The sequence below is a fragment of the Myotis davidii genome, unplaced genomic scaffold (genome assembly GCF_000327345.1).
Source record: "Myotis davidii unplaced genomic scaffold, ASM32734v1 scaffold187, whole genome shotgun sequence".
Lineage (NCBI taxonomy): Eukaryota > Metazoa > Chordata > Mammalia > Chiroptera > Vespertilionidae > Myotis > Myotis davidii.
In genome coordinates this window covers 2,227,363-2,233,197 of record NW_006383018.1, presented here as the reverse complement: position 1 = coordinate 2,233,197, position 5,835 = coordinate 2,227,363, and the positions used below count along the sequence as shown (strand labels likewise).

General features: G+C 40.8%; 1 protein-coding gene across 2 annotated transcripts in view; it reads right to left on the bottom strand.

Annotated features, from left to right (window-relative positions):
- CLDN12 (claudin 12) overlaps window positions 1–5,835 on the bottom strand; it is an 11,820-nt gene extending 5,985 nt beyond the window's left edge. The window contains exons 1-2 of one of the 2 annotated variants that reach the window (XM_006779189.2): window positions 5,717–5,835; window positions 4,072–4,157 (exon numbers count right to left, since the gene is read on the bottom strand). The gene's annotated coding sequence lies outside the window, so the exon portion shown is untranslated. The remainder of the gene's footprint in view (window positions 1–4,071; window positions 4,158–5,716) is intronic. The other variant, XM_015558335.1, reaches the window with a different exon arrangement.

The following is a 5,835-nucleotide window of genomic DNA, read 5'->3' as shown; positions in this document are numbered from 1 at the left end:
GCAGCCTGCACAGTCCCTGGCACACAAATCATTCGAGGAATATTTGAAGAAAAGAGTACTGGGCCCTGTTCCAAGACCACAGTACCCACAAGAGTAGGCTATCAATAATGCAGAATGAACAAGGAAATAGCCATTGCAAAGCAAACATTCATTGAATGGGTATTTCCTGAGTATCTAGCATATGCAAAACAGAATTAGGCCCTGGAAGAACACTGCGGCCACTAAGATCTGGACATTACCCCAATATGTTAACAGACTTGGAAAGAATATGCTGTTTCATAAGAACTCAAATACTGATAGTGAATCAGTTGTATGATCCCTACATACTAAGCCAGTGATGGCGAACCTATGTCATGCGTGTCAGAAGTGACACGCAAACTCATTTTTTTGGTTGATTTTTCTTTGTTAAATGGCATTTAAATATATAAAATAAATATCAAAAATATAAGTCTTTGTTTTACTATGGTTGCAAATATCAAAAAATGTCTATATGTGACACGGCACCAGAGTTAAGTTAGGGTTTTTCAAAATGCTGACACGCTGAGCTCAAAAGGATCGCCATCACTGTACTAAGCGCTTATTATTAGGTATTAAGTAAAGTGAACCAATAAGGTATCTATAATAATAAAAGCATAACATGCTAATTAGACTGGACGTCCTTCCAGGCGTCATTCCTTCCAGACAAAGCCGCAGTGAGCAGTGAGCGGAGGCTATGGCAGAGGCCCCTGGCCAAGGTGGCGGTGGCAGGTGGGCGCTGGGGTCAAGGCCCTTGCACGAATTTCATGCTTTGGGCCTTTAGTGTGTTTATAAAAATGTATTATCTAGGGCTGGGAAAAGACTGAGCAATGAAAGACGATGATGATTTGATCAAAGTTGTGAAGATGTAAGAAAAAGGATCCCTCTGTTTCTTTCAAAGCTTTAGAACTCCTTCAGATAACCTAGTCAGAGTCCTAACGCGATCACAATTCCTTGCTTTCAGAAGCAGGGTTCAGATACTTGGAGTATCAATGTTAACTGAGATTTCTCCAAACTGCCCTGTACCACTGGTTCCTACAATGCAAATGGAATGAGAAACAGTCAGGAAGAACGAGTTTATGATTAATAAATAAAGTCCTGTATTTCTTAGTGTACAGGCTATCAAATGACACTAATGAACAGAGGTGGGTCAATATTTATTTCAGTATAAAGTGTGTTCAAATGTATCCTGCATCAGATCAATACAAGTGATATACCAGTCCCCTGCACTTGCTTTTGCTGAAGCATTCTTAGCTAAGATCATAGATTACCTAAAAGTCCTATGTACAAAGCCAACAAGGATACAGCATTTTTCAGAAGGAAAAAACTATTAACCTCAATTCTTTAGCTGAATTTCAACCTCAGTGCTGGAATTAATGTCCTTGCTCTTTGTACCTTTCTTTGGCCACTTTACCTTTTATGCCATTCTTAACTCCATGTACATATGATTTGATGTATATCCCACTAGAGCAGTGGCCGGCAAACTGCGGCTCACGAGCCACATGCAGCTCTTTGGCGCCTTGAGTGTGGCTCTTCCACAAAATACCATGTGCGGGCGCACACGTACAGTGCGATTGAAACTTCTGAAACTTCGTGGTCCATGCGCAGAAGTCGGTATTTTGTGGAAGAGCCACACTCAAGGGGCCAAAGAGCCACATGTGGCTTGTGAGCCTCAGTTTGCCGAGCCACAGTTTGCCGACCACTGCACTAGGGGGATGAAGTAACACTTTATAGGGATAGTTTGGAGAAAGAATGTGTTTAGTGATTTAAAATGGAAAGATAATGCTGACTCTCGGGTGAAGATTTGTTTGTACTGAGGGTAAAAAGATCTCCACTTTTGTGCTGTGCACCAACTAATTTTGAATCAAGAATAATTCTTTTCAAATGCAAATCTGATCATTTCACTACATTTCTTACCACTCAGTTACTTCCTATTTCACTCAGAATAAAGGTTTTAAATTTTCAGATCCCACCATCTGGTTCCTGCCAAATTCTCAATCTCCTTAAGTGTCACTCTCCCACCTTACACACTATCTTTTCATCGTCTATATAGCGATACTGCTTTTCTTTTCACTTCTCAAATTTTCCACTTTTTAATTTGGCTAAGGTCTTTTCCTCATGCTATTCTTTCTCCTAGAGCTTCCTTAATCTCATCTTATTCTTTCTTAGTTTCCTAGCCCTCACCCATCCTCCCTCCCTTATCTTTAATCTTCCCCATGCCCCTGCTCAGATGCTCTGGAAGCACCTTTGTACATTTTCTTTATAAGCAACTGTGCTTATTAATTCCTTGTTCAGTATTTATCTTTCCCAACATACTGTGAATTCCAGGAGGACAGAGAGCCTTCTGTTTTATTCACTGTGTCCAACACTGGCTCATAGAAGGCACTCAATTATTGTTACATGAATGAACAAGCAAACAAATGAAAGGTCCATCTGAGTATGGTCAGGATACAGAGAGAAACTATAACTTAGCTCTATTAACAACAATCCCACTCATTCATATCCTGTGTTCTGAAGCCTCCAAGCTGCTTCTAGACCAGGGGTGGGCAAACTTTTTGACTCGAGGGCCACAATGGGTTCTTAAACTGGACCGGAGGGCCGGAACAAAAGCATGGATGGAGTGTTTGTGTGAACTAATATAAATTCAAAGTAAAGATCATTACATAAAAGGGTACGGTCTTTTTTTTTTTAAGTTTTATTCATTTCAAAGGGGCCGGATCCGGCCCGCGGGCTGTAGTTTGCCCACGGCTGTTCTAGACTGTGTCCTGGCTTTCCACTCTTTATTGGCAAAGCCTCTCTCATTTTTTACAAACAAAAGTTCATTTTCTTCCCCTAGAAACTTCCCAAGAAAAATGAGGCCATTCCCAGGTATTTACATACAAACTATGCTCCTATAAATATCTAAGTTTGGCAACACTGATTAGGTTACACAGTGGTTAGGGAGTCAGTGAATGATGACTGTGTGTGTGTGTTGTTTATGTTTTCAACTTAATAAGTATGTTACGCATTGGATATACCCCTCTTCATTAAGAGTGGTTAATATATCAAATTAATGTTTGCTTGACAAAGCTAAATAATTTATTATATTTGTATTTGTATTTTCTTTTTAAAATAGCAATGGGGGAAAAATAAAGCTCTTTTTGCCATATGAAAAGCCCTTATTAGGGATTGTGGAAAATATGTAAAGCAAAGAACACACTTTAACAAATCTGAGAAGCACTCATGAACACTAGCTGGGAGATAGCCCAATGGGCTAGGAATGGACACACACACACACACACATACACACACACACACACACACACACGTGTGGGCTTGTTGTTGCCATCTGAGAGGCAGCTTGGCATTGCAGCCCAGGGGATCAAAGATCCAAATACCAATCAAAAGCTACCATTGTCTACAAACTGGACAAGATATCTATGTCCTTTGAACCTCAAATACTCATTTGAGGTAAAATGTCCCCCAAGGTAGTTGCAAGATCATGAATAGTAAAGCCCTTTGTAAAAAATATGGTCGGCAATTTAAATTTGCAATGATTATTAGTAGGATTACTTACTTTCTTTAGCTAGAAACATACTTTTCTTCCAAACTATCAGCAAACATTCACAGATTATTGTAGCCATATAACAATAATGACAGCATTCTCTTTGGAGTACTGAGCAAATCAAATAAGGATTGTTTCAAAACAACTACTTTATATTTGTTATTTAGCTATCTGTTCCACAGTGACTTTCAGAGAAGATGAATAAAATTTGGTACACAATAAAAAGTTATCAAAGACAGCTAAGAGCTCTAAGAAATTCAGACTCATCACTACATATTTTTTCAGGGACCAGTCTAAGGAATAGCTATATGAGAACACATATAGCTACATTAATTCTTGATGGTTACAGTTGCAATCTTTTCTACTAATTTGGGTTTTCTTAGAAACTTGTAGTTCCCCCATCATTGCACTCACAAGGGAGGTCTGTCCTATATTTTGATGAACAAGAGAAAAATGCCATTGGATATATAGTAGCAAAAAAGAAGAGAAATATAATCAAAGGAAGTACTTACTCTTTGAGGTACTTGATAGTTCTAAAACAACTTTAATCAATTTGGAATATATGCACATCTGAACAAAGAGTAGAAATGATCTTGGCCTAAAGGAATAGGAAAAATGCCCCAAGTTAATACAATATCTTTTAAAAACTCAACTGGATTCACATGGAATTAGGAAAAATAATTATCAATCATCTAAACAATAAAATGTTATATCAGAAAAGGAGGGCAGTAAGTTTTTTTTAAAGGCAGTTTATTCTTAAACTCACACATATGTAACATACAAAAGAAAAATTAATTCTGCAAAGACAGGAGAAATAAGGATGAAAATCACTTTATTGTCATGGCAATCAATTATCAACACTGATAAATTTTTAGAGATCATTTTCATAACTATAGTGAAAGAATAAAGAGGGCTGAGGAAATACTGTGCAGTTAGTTGTCTGAAAAGTAAAAGAAATTCATTAAGCCCCACCTGCGTGGCTCAGTGGCTGAGCACCGACTCATGAACCAGGTGGTCATTCCGGGCCAGGGCACAGGCCTGAGTTAGGGGATTGGGGAACGCAGGAGGCAGCCAATCAATATTTCCCTCTCATCACTGATGTTTCTTTCTCTCTCTCCCTCTCTGATATCAATAAAAGTAAAAAATAAATTGTTTCTTTTATGCCTTTTTAATGGCTACTGACAAGACTAGGCAAAGCTGATCTGCATTGTGCTTCCTAAAATCTGCAACTCGAACACTTTTTTTGAGTTTACAGTTCCACCAATGGCTCAACCTGCCGTTGAAATGTTTCCATATATCTTTCTTGAGCCTCAGCAATTTCCTTTTCAAATACTATTTACCTCAACAGGGAGGATGAGAATGAAAACTTGTAAATGCCCGATAACTTCCCGAGTTCAGTAAGAGTTTATCACTAGCCCGATTATGATCATTACATAGAATGTTGTCCCACGCAGCCTGCACAGAAGAGATTTCAATCATTTAATTTTCTAAATGCATGTTTCTTGAGTTGGTAGCAAGAATAATTGCTCACCCCGACGTCAAAGGAGATCATTTTACAATAAAAACACACCCCGGAATCCCTGAGCAATCATTTTTAAGTGCGGTCACCACGTCTGGGCTGCGACAGAACGTGGGCTTCAGAGAAGAGCAAACAAGCCTCCAGGGCCCTACACCCTCCCCACCCCTTTCGCTCCCCCGAGCTGCGCCCCGAAGAACCCCGGAGCTGGCAGAAAGAAAAGCGAAGAAGAACAGCTTCCAGAGCCAATGGGGAGACCGCAGCAGTGACGCCGCACCGCTCTCAGCACACGCCCATCCCCGCAACAGTGAGTGGGCTGCACCGCGAGCAGGTCGTCGTTACACAACCAGCAGCCGCTGGGGAGTCAAAAATAGCACCTACAGATGCTCGGGCACCGCCGGGGCCAAGCCGCGAGCCCGCGCTGCTCCCGCAAGACACTCCGACATCTCCGTACTCCTGGGTACGAAATGCATTTTTAAAGCTCTATCCAATACCTCTCCTCACTCGATTTTCATGCCCACAGATGTGGTCAACATTTTTCAATGTCCCTGATTCCCTGTGAGTTACTCCCAATTTTACACAAAACCCTCAACCACATTTGCAGAAGACCCAGAAATCGGACCATTCGTCGCCACACCTACCTGGGTCTCACATCCAGGGCATTTCACTCGCCCACACCGAAGAGCCTCGCAAAGAATCTCCCTCTCAGCGTCCCAGGAAGTGCGTTTCCAGCGAGCGCCCCGGAGGCTTCTGGGAGCCT